This window comes from Oncorhynchus mykiss, chromosome 20 (genome assembly GCF_057628025.1).
Source record: "Oncorhynchus mykiss isolate SJ-2025 chromosome 20, ASM5762802v1, whole genome shotgun sequence".
Lineage (NCBI taxonomy): Eukaryota > Metazoa > Chordata > Actinopteri > Salmoniformes > Salmonidae > Oncorhynchus > Oncorhynchus mykiss.
In genome coordinates, this window is record NC_143041.1 from 10,972,667 (window position 1) to 10,990,871 (window position 18,205).

At 44.2% G+C, this 18,205-nt stretch overlaps 1 pseudogene across 1 annotated transcript; it reads right to left on the reverse strand.

The window, feature by feature from the left end:
• Positions 1 to 286: 286 nt before the first annotated feature.
• On the reverse strand, positions 287 to 17,123 carry LOC149974385 (DNA repair protein Ku70-like; annotated as a pseudogene). The gene is made up of 13 exons (XR_016489308.1): positions 16,775 to 17,123; positions 16,394 to 16,497; positions 16,188 to 16,300; positions 15,806 to 15,947; positions 15,293 to 15,544; positions 14,908 to 15,094; positions 12,989 to 13,228; positions 12,743 to 12,897; positions 12,386 to 12,547; positions 12,167 to 12,296; positions 4,858 to 4,970; positions 763 to 865; positions 287 to 582 (listed from the first exon to the last, which is right to left on the reverse strand). The product of XR_016489308.1 is annotated as a DNA repair protein Ku70-like (transcript).
• Between the last annotated feature and the right edge of the window lie 1,082 nt (positions 17,124 to 18,205).

Below are 18,205 nucleotides of genomic sequence, written 5' to 3' on the forward strand. Positions count from 1 at the left end.
TACCCTTAAATAAAAAGGTGACGTTCTGTACTGTCACATAAAACATTTGATCTTAAAACCAAAATGCTGGAGTAGAGCCAAATTAAAAAAGTTAACTTCACTGTCAAAATAAATATGTAGGAGAGAGTAAACACAAAACAAAGTACTGGCTACAGAGGCTAGGAAATATGTGAAAAAACTGCAGACAAACTTGAAGCAATTGCCCTTTATTTTTTTATTACAAAGATTAAAACATGTAAAAAATAAGCAACATAAATGAAAAACTTGATATCTCTGGCTAGAACCCTTAAAATGGAACCCCAAAGCAAAAACGTATCAATAATCCTGCTACCAAGCACTTCTGACCAGAAAAATCGACAGAAACATATATTGACATCTATGCCTCATTTTGCGAGCTGTGCCTTCAAGGTGTCTATTAGCTCCCGTTTCTTGGTCCCTGTGACCTTCACCCCAAACTACTTACATGCATCCTTTAGCGCAGGCACCGTCAGCTTACCAGGGTGCCTTTCTGTACACAAGCCCTCAACTCGTCCTCAGACATCTCCACCTTAGGCTTCTTCTCTGCTCCGCCTGCTTCCTCAGCTGAACACACACAGGGCCAGGATGTTACAATATTTGTTGCAGTATATCGACAGAGACAGCTCCTGCTGCCAGCAACTATACTGTTCTTTACCCAATTTGCCAGACGCAAGTGTAAATCTCTCCAATGGAACACATAGCAAGTGAACAATATCTCAGAAATGTAGATTATAGATTTCTCACCTGGTTTGCGTTTGGGTGCCCTCTAGGTCAGCAGGTTACACCAGATCTTTAAACTCCTGAGCCAGGGAACCAAGACACTGGTCAATCATCTTCACCTTGGGCACTGAAGGAGAGGGAGGTAGTGAGAGAGGATAAAGAATGGCCAAGAAAAAGTGAGTGAACACTGCCAAAAGATTGTCTTCAGTATGTGTGTATAGGTAGCACCAAAGGCGCATACAGTTCCTTCGGAAAGTATTCAGATCCCGTTAATTTTTCCACATTTCCACATCACAGCGTGATTCCGCCACCACCATGCTTCACTGTATGGATGGTACCAGGTTTCCTCCAGTCATGAGTTCTTGTTTCTCATAGTCTGCGAGTCCTTAAGGTGTCTTTTGGCAAACTCCAAGCGGCTGTCATGTGCCTTTTACTGAAGAGTGACTTCTGTCTGGCCACTACCATAAAGGCCTGATTTGTGGAGTGCTGCAGAGATGGTTGTCCTTCTGGAAGGTTCTTTCATCTCCACAGAGGAACTCTGGAGCTCTATCAGAGTGACCCATCGGGTTCTTGGTCACCTCCCTAACCAAGGCCCTTCTACTGCTCAGTTTGGCCGGGCGGCCAGCTCTAGGGAGAGTCTTGGTGGTTCCAAACTTCGTCCATTTAAGAATGGAGGCCAGTGTTCTTGGGGACCTTCAATGATGCAGAAATGTTTTGGTACCCTTCCCCAGATCTGTGCCTCAACACAATCCTGTCTCGGTGCACTACGGACAATTCCGTCGAGCTCATGGATTGGTTTTGGCTCCGACATGCACTGTCAACTGTGGGACCTTAGACAGGTATGTGCCTTTCCAAATCTTTACCACAGGTGGATTCCAATCAAGTTGTAGAAACAGCTCAAGGATGATAATTGGAAACAGCATGCAACAGAGTTCAATTTCGAGTCTCATAGCAAAGGGTGTGAATACTTATTTACATAAGGTATGTCTGTTTCATCACAGCACTTGATGGTTTTTGTGACTGCACATTTTCTGGACTGACCTTCATGTCTTAAAGTAATGGACTGTCATTTCTCTTTGCTTGTTTGAGCTGTTCTTGCCATAACATGGACTTGGTCTTTTGCCAAATAGGGCTATCTTCTGTATACCACCCCTACCTTGTCACAACACAACTCATTGGCTCAAACGCATAAAGGAAGAAAGAAATTCCACAAATTAACAAGGCACACCTGTTCATTGAAATGTATTCCAGGTGACTACTTCATGAAGCTGGTTAAGAGAATTCCAAGAGTGTGCAAAGTTGTCATCAAGGCAAAGGGTGGCTGCTTTGAAGAATCTCAAATATATTTTGATTTGTTTAACACTCTTTTGGTTACTCCAGGATTTCATATATGTTACTTAATAGTTTGATGTCTTCACAATTATTCTACAATGTAGAAAATAGTAAAAATAAAGAAAAACCCTGGAATGAGTAGGTGTGTCCAAACTTTTGACTGGTACTGTATATATGGTGAGTGAGAGATGGGCCAATGCTGTTTCTTTAACAATCTGAGAGTGCCACTATCTCCTTCATACCGGTTACTGTGTTGTTACGTTGTGCTGTTTATTTCTGAGTTTCCAAACCTATGAAGATGTCCAGTGCAGATATGCAATTTGTTGACACCACAACTAAGGTGTGGCAAAATTTACCAAACTTACCGGCATCTTCAGTAATTATCAGAAAATCTATGGCAAGCTATCGTAACTTTGGTAATTTATACTTAAATAACTGTTACAAAATGTATTCATATACACGGAGTGTACAAAACACTCGGAACAGCTTCAGTTCGTTGAGACATGGACTCTACAAGGTGTTGAAAGCATTCCACAGGGATGCTGGCGCATGTTGATTCCAATGCTTCCCACAGTTGTGTCAAATTGGCTGGACGTCCAGCAGCGTTGCCGTTCTTGACACAAACCTGTGCGCCTGGTACATATTACCATACCCCATTCAAAGGCACTCAAACATCTCGACTTGCCCATTCACACTGAATGGCACATACCCAATCCATGTCTCAAGGCTTAAAAATTCTTCTTTACTGTCTCCCGGGTGGCACAGTGGTCTTGGGCACTGCATCGCAGCGCTAGCTGTGCCACCAGAGACTCTGGGTTCGCGCCCAGGTTCTGTCGCAGCCGGCCGCGACCGGGAGGTCCGTGGGGCGCCTAGCATCGTCCGGGTTAGGGAGGGTTTGGCCGGTAGGGATATCCTTGTCTCATCGTGCATCAACGACTCCTGTGGCAGGCAGGGCGCAGTGCACACTAACCAAGGTCGCCAGGTGCACGGTGTTTCCTCCTCTGAGGCTGGCTTCCGGGTTGGATGCGCGCTGTGTTAAGAAGCAGTACGGCTTGTTTGGGTTGTGTTTCGGAGGACGCATGATTTCGACCTTAGTCTCTCCCGAGCCTGTACGGGAGTTGTAGCGATGAGACAAGATTGTTAGTAATTACCACGAAATTGGGGAGAAAGGGGTCAAATTAAAAAATAAATACAATTTTTATTAAAAAATAAATATATTCTTTAACCCGTTTCCTCCCCTTCATCTACACTGATTGAAGTGGATTGACTAGGTGAATCTAGGTGAAAGCTTTCACCTAGATTCACCTAGTCAGTCCATGTCATGGAAAGAGCAGGTGTTCATGTTTTTTACACTGTGTATAGTGTTCATTTATTATATCAGAGTCCATATTGTCCATGAGTTTCTAGTACATGGTTCAACAGAAAATAGCCTAATTAATGAAAAAAAGCATCTAATCAACAAAGGCATTATTTAAAATTAACTCTGCAACTCTTCCAACTACACTGAACAAAAATATAAAACACAACATGTAAAGTGTTGGTCCCATGTTTCATGAGCTGAAATAAAAGATCACATAAATTCTCCATATGCACAAAAAGTGTATTTCTCAAATCTGGTGTACAAATTGCTTTGACATCCCTGTTAGGGTGCATGTCTCCTTTGCCAAGAAAATCCATCCACCTGACAGGTGTGGCATATCAAGAAGCTGATTAAACAGCATGATCATTACACAGGTGCACCCTGTGCTGGGAACAATAAAAGGCCACTCTAAAATGTGCAGTTTTGTCACACAATACAATTCCACAGATGTTGAGGGAGCATGCACTTGTCATCACTCAATTTCCACCAGAGCTGTTGCCAGAGAATTTAATGTTAATTTCTCTACCATAAGCCAACGTCGTTTTCGAGAATTTTGCAGTACGTCGAACTGGCCTCACAACCGCAGACCACGTGTAACCACGCCAGCCCAGGACCTCCACATCCGGCTTCTTCACCTGGAGGATCATCTCAGACCAGCCACCTGGACAGCTGATGAAACTGTTTGCACAAGAAGAATTTCTGCATAAACTGTCAGAAACCATCTCAGGGAAGCTCATCTGCATGCTCGTTGTCCTCACCCAGGTCTTGACCTGACTACAGTTCGGCATTGTAAATGACTTCAGTGGGAAAATGCTCACCTTCGATGTCCACGGGCACGCTGGAGAAGTGTGCTCTTCACAGATTAATTCCGGTTTCAACTTCACCGGGCAGATGGCAGACAGCGAGTATGGTGTAGTGTGGGCGAGAGGTTTGCTGATGTCAACATTGTGACCAGAGTGCCCCATGGTGGCGGTGGGGTTATGGTATGGGAAGGCATAAGCTACGGACAACAAATTCAATTGCATTTAATTGAACGCACAGAGACACCGTGACAAGATCCCGAGGCCCATTGTTGTGCCATCCCTCCGCCACCATCACCTCATGTTTCAGCATGATAATGCACAACCCCATGTCGCAAGGATCTGTATTCAATTCCTGGAAGCTGAAAGTGTCCTAGTTCTTCCAGCATCCCACAGTGAGTATGGCCTGCATACTCACCAGACATGTCAACCACTGAACATGTGAGGGATGCTCTGGATCGACGTCTACGACAGCGTGTTCCAGTTCCCACCAACATCTAGCAACTCCACACAGCCATTGAAGAGTGGGACAACATTCCACAGACCAATCAACAGCCTGATCAACTCTATGCAAAGGAGATCTGTCGCGCTGCATGAGACAAATGGTGGTCACCATTTGGGTCTTACCGGTGTGGTCCTCTATGTGTTCCTCTATGTGTTCCGGGGCCATGGGATCTAGTGCCAAGGCTTCCAGGTACCTGTAGTGCTGCTGGAGGACTGGGTTCTCAAAAGCATCACTCCTGCAGCACAGGAAGAGCAATACAGTGTTTTCGGAAAGTATTCAGACCCCTTCCCCTTTTCCACATTTTGTTACATTACAGCCTTATCTAAAATGGATTAAAGAATTTCCCTCCCCTCATCAATATACATACAATACCCCATAATGACAAAGTAAAAAACAGGTTTTTAGAAATGTATGCAAGTAAAATAAAATATTTAAAAAAATAGAAATACCGTATTCACATAAGTATTCAGACCCTTTGCTATGGGATTTGAAATTGAGCTCAGGTGCATCCTGTTTCCATTGATCATCCTTGAGATGTTTAAAAAAATATTTTAGGGGTAGATCAGCTTTAATATTGCAGATAATATATACAGCACCAGTAAAATGTTTTTACACACTTACTCATTCAAGGGTTTTTCTTTATTTTACATTGTAGAATAATAGTGAAGACAAAACTATGAAATAACACATATGGAATCATGTCGTAACCCCCCCAAAAGAAAAAGTTAAATCAAAATATATTTTATATTTGAGATTCTTCAAAGTAAAACACACATTCTTAGCACTCTCAACCAGCTTCACCTGTAATGCTTTTCCAACAGTCTTGAAGGAGTTCCCACATATGCTGAGCACTTGTTGGCTGCTTTTTCTTCACTCCACGGTCCAACTCATCCCAAACCATCTCAATTGGGTTGAGGTCAGATGATTGTGGAGGCCAGGTCATCTGATGCAGCATTCCATCACTCTCCTTCTTGGAGGAGTGTTGGGTCATTGTCCTGTTAAAAAACATATGATAGTCCCACTAAGCGTAAACCAGATGGGAGGCATATCGCTGCAGAATGCTGTGGTAGCCATACTGGTTAAGCAAAGTACCCCCACACCATCAAACCTGCTCCTTCATGCTTCACGGTGGGAACCACACATGCGGAGATCATCCGTTCACCTACTCTGCGTCTCACAAAGACATGGTGGTTGGAACCAAAAATCTCAAATTTGGACTCAGATGTCCACCGGTCTAAAGTCCATTGCTCGTTTTTCTTGGCCCAAGCAAGTCTCTTATTATTATTGGCAGTCCTCATGAGAGCCAGTTTCATGGTTTATACGACTGCACTTGAAGAAACTTTCAAAGTTCTTGAAATTGTTCATGTCTTCAAGTAATGGACTGTCATTTCTCTTTGCTTGTTTGAGCTGTTCTTGCCATAATATGGACTTGGTCTTTTACCAAATAGGGCTATCTTCTGTATACCACCCCTACCTTGTCACAACACAACTGATTGGCTCAAACACATTAATAAGGTAAGACATTCCACAAATTAACAAGGTACCCCTGTTAATTGAAATGCATTCCAGGTGACTACCTCATGAAGCTGATTGAGAGAATGCCAAGAGTGTGCAAAGCTGTCAAGGCAAAGGGTGGCTATTTTGAAAAATCTCAAATATATGTTCAACATTTTTTTGGTTACTACATGATTCCATATGTGTTATTTCATAGTTTTGATGTCTTCAATGTAGAAAATAGTAAAAGAAAGTTAAGTAAAATCCTGGAATGAGTAGGTGTCTCCAAACTTTTGACTGGTACTGTGTATCCCATATCTGCACAAAATTGAAAGCTCTCACAACCCCTGCTCACAAACACACATGGCTCTAGGATTTGCAACCATTATCCTTTTTCACCCCCTTAAATCAAATCAAATTTGATTTGTCACATACACATGGTTAGCAGATGTTAATGCGAGTGTAGCGAAATGCTTGTGCTTCTAGTTCCGACAATGCAGTAATAACAAGTAATCTAACTAACAATTCCAAAACTACTGTCTTGTACACAGTGTAAGGGGATAAAGAATATGTACATAAGGATATATGAATGAGTGATGGTACAGAGCAGCATAGGCAAGATACAGTAGATGGTATCGGGTACAGTATGTACAATGAGATGAGTATGTAAACAAAGTGGCATAGTATAGTATAAAGTGGCTAGTGATACATGTATTACATAAGGATACCGTCGATGATATAGGGTACAGTATATACGTATGCGTATGAGATGAATAATGTAGGGTAAGTAACATTTATATAAGGTAGCATTGTTTAAAGTGGCTAGTGATATATTTACATCATTTCCCATCAATTCCCATTATTAAAGTGGCTGGAGTTGAGTCAGTGTCAGTGTGTTGGCAGCAGCCACTCAGTGTTAGTGGTGGCTGTTTAACAGTCTGATGGCCTTGAGATAGAAGCTGTTTTTCAGTCTCTCGGTCCCAGCTTTGATGCACCTGTACTGACCTCGCCTTCTGGATGATAGCGGGGTGAACAGGCAGTGGCTCGGGTGGTTGATGTCCTTGATGATCTTTATGGCCTTCCTGTGACATCGGGTGGTGTAGGTGTCCTGGAGGGCAGGTAGTTTGCCCCCGGTGATGCGTTGTGCAGACCTCACTACCCTCTGGAGAGCCTTACGGTTGAGGGCGGTGCAGTTGCCATACCAGGCGGTGATACAGCCCGCCAGGATGCTCTCGATTGTGCATCTGTAGAAGTTTGTGAGTGCTTTTGGTGACAAGCCGAATTTCTTCAGCCTCCTGAGGTTGAAGAGGCGCTGCTGCGCCTTCTTCACGATGCTGTCTGTGTGAGTGGACCAATTCAGTTTGTCTGTGATGTGTATGCCGAGGAACTTAAAACTTGCTACCCTCTCCACTACTGATCCATCGATGTGGATAGGGGGGTGTTCCCTCTGCTGTTTCCTGAAGTCCACAATCATCTCCTTAGTTTTGTTGACGTTGAGTGTGAGGTTGTTTTCCTGACACCACACTCCGAGGGCCCTCACCTCCTCCCTGTAGGCCGTCTCATCGTTGTTGGTAATCAAGCCTACCACTGTTGTGTCGTCCGCAAACTTGATGATTGAGTTGGAGGCGTGCGTGGCCACGCAGTCGTGGGTGAACAGGGAGTACAGGAGAGGGCTCAGAACGCAACCTTGTGGGGCCCCAGTGTTGAGGATCAGCGGGGAGGAGATGTTGTTGCCTACCCTCACCACCTGGGGGCGGCCCGTCAGGAAGTCCAGTACCCAGTTGCACAGGGCGGGGTCGAGACCCAGGGTCTCGAGCTTGATGACGAGCTTGGAGGGTACTATGGTGTTGAATGCCGAGCTGTAGTCGATGAACAGCATTCTCACATAGGTATTCCTCTTGTCCAGATGGGTTAGGGCAGTGTGCAGTGTGGTTGAGATTGCATCGTCTGTGGACCTATTTGGGCGGTAAGCAAATTGGAGTGGGTCTAGGGTGTCAGGTAGGGTGGAGGTGATATGGTCCTTGACTAGTCTCTCAAAGCACTTCATGATGACGGATGTGAGTGCTACGGGGCGGTAGTCATTTAGCTCAGTTACCTTAGCTTTCTTGGGAACAGGAACAATGGTGGCCCTCTTGAAGCATGTGGGAACAGCAGACTGGTATAGGGATTGATTGAATATGTCCGTAAACACACCGGCCAGCTGGTCTGCGCATGCTCTGAGGGCGCGGCTGGGGATGCCATCTGGGCCTGCAGCCTTGCGAGGGTTAACACGTTTAAATGTCTTACTCACCTCGGCTGCAGTGAAGGAGAGACCGCATGTTTTCGTTGCAGGCCGTGTCAGTATTGTCCTCAAAGCGGGCAAAAAAGTTATTTAGTCTGCCTGGGAGCAAGACATCCTGGTCCGTGACTGGGCTGGGTTTCTTCCTGTAGTCCGTGATTGACTGTAGACCCTGCCACATGCCTCTTGTGTCTGAGCCGTTGAATTGAGATTCTACTTTGTCTCTGTACTGGCGCTTAGCTTGTTTGATAGCCTTGCGGAGGGAATAGCTGCACTGTTTGTATTCGGTCATGTTACCAGACACCTTGCCCTGATTAAAAGCAGTGGTTCGCGCTTTCAGTTTCACACGAATGCTGCCATCAATCCACGGTTTCTGGTTAGGGAATGTTTTAATCGTTGCTATGGGAACGACATCTTCAACGCACGTTCTAATGAACTCTAATGAACTCGCACACCGAATCAGCGTATTCGTCAATGAATCAGCGTATTCGTCAATGTTGTTATCTGACGCAATACGAAACATCTCCCACTCCACACACCAAAACACACACACCCCCCCACCACCACAATACATCCACACATACTGCGTCCTCTGTTGTGTTTTATCTCTAAGATGTTGATTGAGTACTTGTGTTCCAGTTCCTTATATTTGAATTTGTATTATTTTGCTAATTATCCTTTCTTCTAATGCTGACTTATCAATTCATGAAATGCTACAAATGGAAAGTCTAATACAAATTATTTTCCAACATTTAGAATGGTATAGTGTAGTAGTTTATTTCTTTAACAATTGTTGCATTTGATTGCTTTTCTATATATTTTTTATTACAATTCCTACTACCATGGCTAGTATTGGGTGTTGCATTATTCGACTCCTCTATGGGAACTTTGTAACACTTAGACTAGCCTTTGTGTCTCGGAACATTTGGTTATCAATATACAGTTTATTGGCTATGAGAGCTACACGTTTCCTTTTTAATCTATTCTCCTCGAAGATTGGGTACAGAACTTTGGGCCGTTCTGTTTTTTTTCCGTCGGGAACTAATCATTCATAGCCATTTTCATGCCAGCAAGTGTTTTATCCAGGCTTTTAACCTTTATTTTATCTTTAAATAAAATAAATTTAGTCCTCCTGGGTGGCGCAGTGGTCTAAGGCACTGCATCGCAGTGCTAGCTGTGCCACCAGAGATTCTGGGTTCGAGTCCAGGCTTTGTTGCAGCCGGCCGCGCCCGGGAGGCCCATGGGGCGGCGCACAATTGGCCCAGCATCGTCCGGGTTAGGGAGGGTTTGGCCGGCAGAGATCCTCGTCTCATCATGCACTAGCGACTCCTGTGGAGAGAAAGGTGTATGGTGTTTCTTCCGACACATTGGTGCGGCTGGCTTCCGGGTTGGATGTGCATTGTGTCAAAAAGCAGTGCGGCTTGGTTGGGTTGTGTTTCGGAGGACGTATGGCTCTCGACCTTCGCCTCTCCCAAGTCCCTACGGGAGTTACAGCGATGAGACAAGACTACTACCATTTGGGGAGAAAAAGGGGTAAAAAAAAAAAATCAATTAAAAAGATCAATTTGGCAAAGATTGGGTGCTCATATCTCTGGCCGAAACGGTGTACACATTCGAGTTGGATTTTGTCGACAGCTTCGTGTGGGATCTGAAGGATCAGGAATTTCTTCTCTCTCTTGGAAGTAAGTACCAAATTCTCTCTCATGGATCTCGTCTGTATGTCATCAGAAAGATGTCCCTTTTAGCTTGTTTGTATCTTTCTCCATTGTCAGTTTTCTCATCACTCATCTCAAGGCTCACCTTCAACTCCTTTCAATCTTTACTGACTAATTAAAGTCTGCCCAGTTTGTCTTATCGATTTTAACAACTCGGTTTCCACCCTTTCCATTCCCGGTGGTGTAAAGCCTAAGTCAGAGTAACCGCATTTTCTTTTAGAGATTGGTTCTCCTACTCTCCATCATGTTTGGATGTTGCTTGTTTTCGTAATATTTTTTGATACCTTTTTCTAGCCTTATGATTTGTTTTGTGTTATCCAGATTGAAGGTTATTACCCACCAGTATGTGAAGTGCTAATATTTGGTCTAACTTTCAGATATTGAATATTACGTTTTTATCTTGAGGTGATCTGCACTGCTGTGTTCAGTTCGCCATCTTGAATGTTTTTTTTTCCTCCTTGGGATGTTTCTACAACTTGATTGGAGTCCACCTGTGCTGCTAAATTAATTTGATTGGACAGGCACACACCTGTCTAAACAAGGTTCCACAGTTGACAGTGCATGTCAGAGCAAAAACCAAACCATGAGGTCGAAGGAATTGTCCGTAGAGCTGCAAGACAGGATTGTGTCGAAGCACAGATCTGGGGAAGGGTACCAAAAAACGTCTGCAGCATTGAAGGTCCCCAAGAACACAGTGACCTCCATCATTCTTAGATAGAAGTAGTTTGGAACCACCAAGACTCTTCCTAGAGATGGCCGCCCTGCTAAACTGAGCAATCAGGGGAGAAGGGCCTTGGTCAGGGAGGTGCCAAAGAACCTGACGGTGACTCAGAGCTCCAGAGTTCCTCTGTGGAGATGGGAGAAACTTCCAGAGGATCAACCACCTCTGCAGCACTCCACCAATCAGGCCATTATGGTAGAGTAGCCAGACGGAAGCCACTCTTCAGTAAAAGGCACATGACAGCCCGCTTGGAGTTTTGCCAAAAGGCACCCAAAGGACTCTCAGACCATGAGAAACAAGATTCTCTGGTCTGATGAAACCAAGATTGAACACTTTGGCCTGAATGCTAAGCGTCACATCTGGAGGAAATCTGGCACCATACCTATGGTGAAGCATGGTGGTGGCAGCATCATGCTGTGGGGATCTTCTTCAGCGGCAGGGCCAGGGAGACTAGTCAGGATTCAGGGAAAGATTAACGGAGCTAAGTAGAGAGAGATCCTTACTGAAGTCCTGAGCACTCTGGAGCAGGTTCTCAGACTGTGGCGAAGGTTCACCTTCCAACAGAACAACGACCCTAAGCACACAGCCAAGACAATGGAGGAGTGGCTTCAGGACAAGTCTCTGAATGTCCTTGAGTGGCCCAGCCAGAGCCCGGACTTGAAACCCGATCGAACATATCTGGAGAGACCTGAAAATAGATGTGCAGCAACACTCACCATCCAACCTGACAGAACTTGAGAGGATCTGCAGAGAAGAATGGGAGAAACACCCCAAATACAGTTGTGCCAAGATTGTAGCGTCATACCCAAGAAGACTCAAGGCTGTAATCGCTGCCAAAGGAGCTTCAACAAAGTACTGAGTAGAGGGTCAGAATACTTATGTTAACCATACATTTGCACAAAAAAATAAAAATAAATAAATACATTTTAAAAAAATGTCACAGTATTGTGTGTAGATTGATTAAATTGTTTTTTTCTCATCAATTTTAGAATAAGGCTGTAGGTAACAATGTGGGAAAAGTCAAGGGGTCTGAATACTTTCTGAATGCACTGTACACAGACAACACAGGAGTAAGTGGGAATTTCAACTCATTCATGTCATAGGACATGAATGACACTTATGTTTTATGCTTTTACTTTTTTCAAAATGCAAATCCTGGTATGGAAACAATCTGTGAAGACAGCTGTGATGTTTTTATTTTCACTGTAATGAAAGGGCCGAACCTGTATTTGAAGGATAACTTGTGTACTATCTCCTTCATCTTGTCCACCTGGGCGTCGGAGGCGGTGGGGAGCTGAGGAGCGTCCAGGTTACGGATGTCATCCGCGTAGGGCAGGAAGATGCCATGGAAGCCTGAGAATACACATCACTATTATAAGTCTGAAAGTTTAAAATTATATTAATTGTGCGATATTCTTTGGGGTGGGACCCAATGACTCTACCTGGAGCCTCAATCTGGGCCTGGCCCTCATCTAGCTCCTCTCTCTGGGGCACCAGGGCTAAGAAGCGTGGGGAAGAGTTACGGATTCGTGTGTATTTACACAGAGCGAACACGTTCCTCTCACTACACCTGCGCAGCAACGCTGTAAACACACAGGCACTCCCTGGGATGGAAAAACAGGACAGAGAGAGAAAGGGGTTCAAGTTGGAACTCAAAAGATAATGGAACTCAAGAGGGCAAACATCAGTTGACAATCCCCAGATAACATTTTGACAGGCAGTTATGTATTAAATTGTCAGTCTCTCTTCCCATCATAATGACAGGTTCAGTGTTTAAGGACGGACGCACACAAACACACCTGTGACCGTCTCCTCCTCTGGGTAGATGAAGAGAGCAGATCTGAGGTGGTGGTGCAGTTTGAGACGCTCCATGGGCTTGAACCCAATCAGCTCCAGACCCGGGTCAGAAAACTTCTTTATCACATCCACCTCATCTTTCTCCATCACTATCTGCCTGCCTGCATACACACACCTACACAGACAAACACACACAACCACTTCTAGACTGAAATGACCCTAACAGCATGAGAAGTATGAATTTATACTTTCTTTGATACACTTTCGATAATTGCTATACTTTGAGATTCTAACAAGTTACCTGAGCCCTCTTGGTGTCACTGGGGAGCAGCAGGCTGCCTGTCTGTGTGTGGTAAAGGCGTGTCTTGGTGTGGACAGGCTCGTTGTTGTCTCTGTAGAGCTTGACGGCATTAGGCTTCTTGGTCTGTCGGACCGTGATGTACACACCCACCGCCACGTTCATCCCTTCACCCAGACACAGATTCAACCTGAGACTCAGAGGAGAGAAGACTCATCAGCAACCAGGGCCCTATTCAGTAGGCATGTGACAAATGTAAAAATGTTCTTACCATTTAAATGTTTATTTTATTTTTTATAACAAAAAATAAAACGACAGGTGAATTCACAATGCAGATATGGTCCTGCGTGTGACCGCTAGTGGGCAATGCAGTTCAATCTACAGCAGTCCTGGCTACCAGATGGCGCTCGCTTTACTGCTGTCCCCCAATCACTCAGCAACTATGGTAGTTAATTACGTTTTTAGGTTCTCTGCCGTGTGCCTCTCCTCCATGTTCTCCGAGGCCAGTACATGGGAATTAAATGTGTCACTTCTCGTCAATGTGATGGCTCGTTGAAATTATGTATGACAGCGTGTTCATAGAAGTCCAACAATCTGCTAACACCACGTATGGTGTTTGAGAGCTCGAGCTCTGTACTCGCAGAGGAATCATTGTACAATTTCTCCATCCGGGCCGTCAATGGTTTTTCGACATGAAATCTTGTAGACTGGTCCTAGAAATACCATCAGGACACTGAAGCCGACATCCTCTACCATTGACAATGGCTGCATATCAACTGCAATCATTTCTGTAATCAGCGTGTGAGTTTCTCACGCCCTCCCATATCGCACTTCTTTCACGTGAAGAGCCAACCTGTCTGTTGTTGGATGTCTGCGCTGTTGCAGCGGTTAGGGAGGAACCGTGAGACCCATTCAGATGGCTAAGCGTTGAATCTGTACTGCTATTCCACCTCACTCGCATTTCACCACCTTCTCATTTAACTTTTCAAAGTATTGCCATACAGGACTTCGCTGCTGTCACTTCGCTGTCTCACTGACATTTTTCCAACTGACAATTTATTTATTATTTTACCAGGTAAGTTGACTGAGAACATGTTCTCATTTGCAGCAACGACCTGGGGAATAGTTACAGGGGAGAGGAGGGGGATGAATGAGCCAATTGTAAACTGGGGATTATTAGGTGACCGTGATGGTTTGAGGGACAGATTGGGAATTTAGCCAGGACACCGGGGTTAACACCCCTACTCTTATGATAAGTGCCATGGGATCTTTAATGACCTCATGGAGTCAGGACACCCGTTTAACATCCCATCCGAAAGACGGCACCCTACACAGGGCATTGTCCCCAATCACGGCCCTGGGGCATTGGGATATTTTTTTAGACCAGAGGAAAGAGTGCCTCCTACTGGCCCTCCAACACCACTTCCAGCAGCATCTGGTCTCCCATCCAGGAACTGACCAGTACCAACCCTGCTTAGCTTCAGAAGCAAGCCAGCAGTGGTATGCAGGGTGATATGCTGCTGACAATGACGTGCAGAGCGCTTTATATCCATGGCAAATCATTTGAAAGATGCTTCTCCCCCCTAGAAATGTTAAAGCATTAGGTATTTGTTTCATTTTTCTTTTTCCCTTTATGATGATCGGGAGCTGTTAGTGGTAGTGTTAACTTCACTGCAAATTTAATTTTGTGTGATTTTTATTCTAGTGTTTTTCAGTTAGAGATTTTTATTTTAACGATCCCAATTTCCGTTAAACGTTCACACCCTTAGGAGAGAAATGTTAAACGTTTGAAACATCTAAACATATCCTATAAGAACAGTGCCCCGCCTATACAATGGCGGGGGAAACTAGCTAGCCTGTACTTGTCACCTTGCCATGGATCTCTTCTTCATCTCCTTGGCTCGAACCCTCTTCCGGAGGTCCTCCAGTTTCCCACAAGGCTCCATCTGCAGGCCCAGCTCAGACTCATCCTCAGGGGGGCTCACCACGTCACAGAAGAAAAGCGAGACGTCAAACCCACCTGGCTTCATCAGATGCATCAGGTCTATCACCACACCTGTGAGTGAGTGAGTGAGAAATGTATCATACACTTCTAGTGATAAACTATACATTTGCAGGACCAAGATGTATTTCAGGCCACTTTTCAAAACCCTCCACCTACAACCCAGTTACATCAAGGATGCCAAATGCCATAGAGGTACAACTATGAGTGTTCTATCTTTGAGAATTGCCCGTCCCCTTTCTCCAGACCCACCAGTCTCTTTAAGGTCACCGGCCTTGGTGCGGGCTTGGCGGTCACGCTCGCAGTCGCCCCTGTGTGGCGTGTCTCGGCAGGTAAAGATCATGAGGCGCTTGTAGGAGAGCCGCAACTTGACGTCGCTGTAGAGGTTGGAGCAGCACCACAGGGCCTCACCCAGGTTGGTCTTCCCACTGCCCATGGTCTCATCTGCCACCTGGGCACCGTTCTCCCCACGCAGCCCGTCCACATCCTTCACCCGACGGGCACCTAGAGGAGAGAGGGAGGGAGGGATGGAAGGAAGGAGATGGATGAAGGAATACAGAACAGGACAGAGGACAAAAGAGGAATGAGAGTGATGGTGGGGGCGATAAGAGGTGGATAGACAGAGATAGGTAAGGAAGACGAGTAAAGACAAGTAGATTGGAAATGGAGATACAGAGAGCATAATAACAAAAGTTCATTTGGCTTCATGAAGACTCCAAAACCCTTTCAGAACATACACAGAAACTGCCAGCCAGGGAGACATACCAGGTGAGTCCAGGTCATGGTAAACATAGACATGCTCGAAAGTGTTCCTGGGTTTCTTGCTCTGTTCCGTCCCATAGAACACTAGAGCCACCAGGTCCTTGTCACTGCTGATGATCTTACTGGTATACACACTGTGGACACACTGGGGAGGGAGAGTAACAAGATACAATACTGTCAGGGGGCTAAGCAGGACAACAGAGATAAAGAGAGGGTGGGTAGGAAAGAGCCATGGGCCATGTCACTTTTCATGATTCTGAGAGTTCAGTAATATTGACCATGCCTGAGATAGTGAGAGAAAGAGTGGCAGGGAAGGTGGTGAAGAAAAGACAGGAAAATGTAAGGGAAAGTAGAGTTCGAGACAACTCAAGAGAAACAGATCTACCTGCATGGTCATGTCAAATGGTGAGGGCTCTCCATCCTCCCCCCTGATGAACATCTCCTTGGAAGCATCCACCAGAAACACCAGGCTGTCACGCCCTGCGCACTTATAGTCCACTGGGGAGAGGGATTGCAATTACATCACAACATATACTAAACTCCATACAATTCAGTACTGATCCATTCAATTGCCATCAATGTTTGTCCTACCTTCAAACTCATCCCTGTCCACATATTCATCCTCATTCTGGTAGTAGGCGTTCCACTCTGCCATTGTCCCCAACTAGGCTACACTGGAAGGCTCTGGTGGAGCCCTGAAAATGACATGACACACAGGGAGAGGACATTAAAGTTTGTGAGAAAAAAAAGAAGAAATTGTGGTTGTTATAGAACTCTGATTAGTTAGCTAATAGCATATGTATTGTTTGAAGACAGATTTGTTTTGGAAGGAAGGTTGATGACTTCGGGGAATCAATGCTCAACTTCTTCCTGGTGGGTAAGTGTATTTTGACTAGCTAGTTTAGCAGACATTTATCGCCATAAAATAACAATAGATTTTGCTTTAACCTTTTCAGCAAAAATAAAGCATACCTTGCGACCGAGTGTGTGGCGTTACGAATGTGTTTCGGATTAGAATGGCTAACGACACGCTGTGTGTTGATGCAGGTTGTAACGCTCAATGAGTGAATGGGTGTGGAGTCAGGCGCAGAGAGCAAAGGATGCGGGGAAAAAAAACACGCTTTAATGTCCAAAATCAAAAAGAACAACAAAATAGTTATACCCAACACAGGTGTAACTATTACTACAATAAGTACCCTTAAGTAAAAAAATAAAATAATACCAGGACAGCGCGAAAACCCAACAAAAACACTAACACCTCTCACAAATACAGAAGAACAAGCCCGCACAAACAGAAGCGGGCTAAACGAACTGAAATAACACCACCCTAACAACCAAACAATGAACAGGTGAAAACAATTAGACAAAACCAAACGAACATGGAACAAAGGATCGGTGGCAGCTAGTAGACCGGCGACGACGACCGCCGAGCGCCACCCGAACAAGAAGGGGAGCCACCTTCGGTAATATTCGTGACACAGGTGTTGATATCGTACCATATCTGCGTGCTCTGTTGTCACTTGAACGTGCAGTACCTTTTCTGTTGAAAAATATGTTGGTGTGTTCATGTAAAACTAAAATTGCATAGCGCCACCTACTGTGTGATTGAAGTGGAGACGCATTGATTGCGCATTTATGAAACATACTGTATATTGTCTAAATAATTGTCATATCAATTGTAAAAGCTCACTTGAATAAACACAAGATTTCTCAATTTTATGGATTTTTGCTTGTGTGACTCATTTAATAATATTTTATCAGCTGATAATGTACAGTAGGTCCCAGTCCCACTATATCCATTAATTGTCTGGTTTCTAAACTGTATGTAGAAATATGTATAGGCCATAGAAATATAATGAACTGAACAGGCTTGGAACCTCTAACCCTGGCAATTTGACTGGTAAACTCATGTGTAAACTCGCAATGGCTCCTGGTATTGTGATACAATAATTTCCATGGTAATGTAGAATGTTCATTCAAATTATGCTACCTGATGTGACTCATGCAATGGAATGTACTTTGTGTAATGTCAGCTGTTAGAATTTTGGGAAAACCTTGCAAAATACTTATTTACAATTATGAACACTACCCATGTTTTTTACATGAAAGATATAATATGTTACTATTGCAATGATAACAAGACCATTGAAATGATTGTGATTTTTTAAATTATTGTTGCCAAATACTTTACACAAACAAAACTTCCAAAATTCTTTACCAAAATGAATTTTTTTTTGATTGAATTTAACAATTTTATTAAAACATTAACCCTTGTGAACAATAACAAGAATAACATTTTCCTAAATCATTACAATAAGATTTTTTTCAGTGATTACAATTGCACTAGAATAGTTTTTTGTTTGTTTCAGTATTTTCTCGTTAATACCTGCGTTCTGTTTTGTA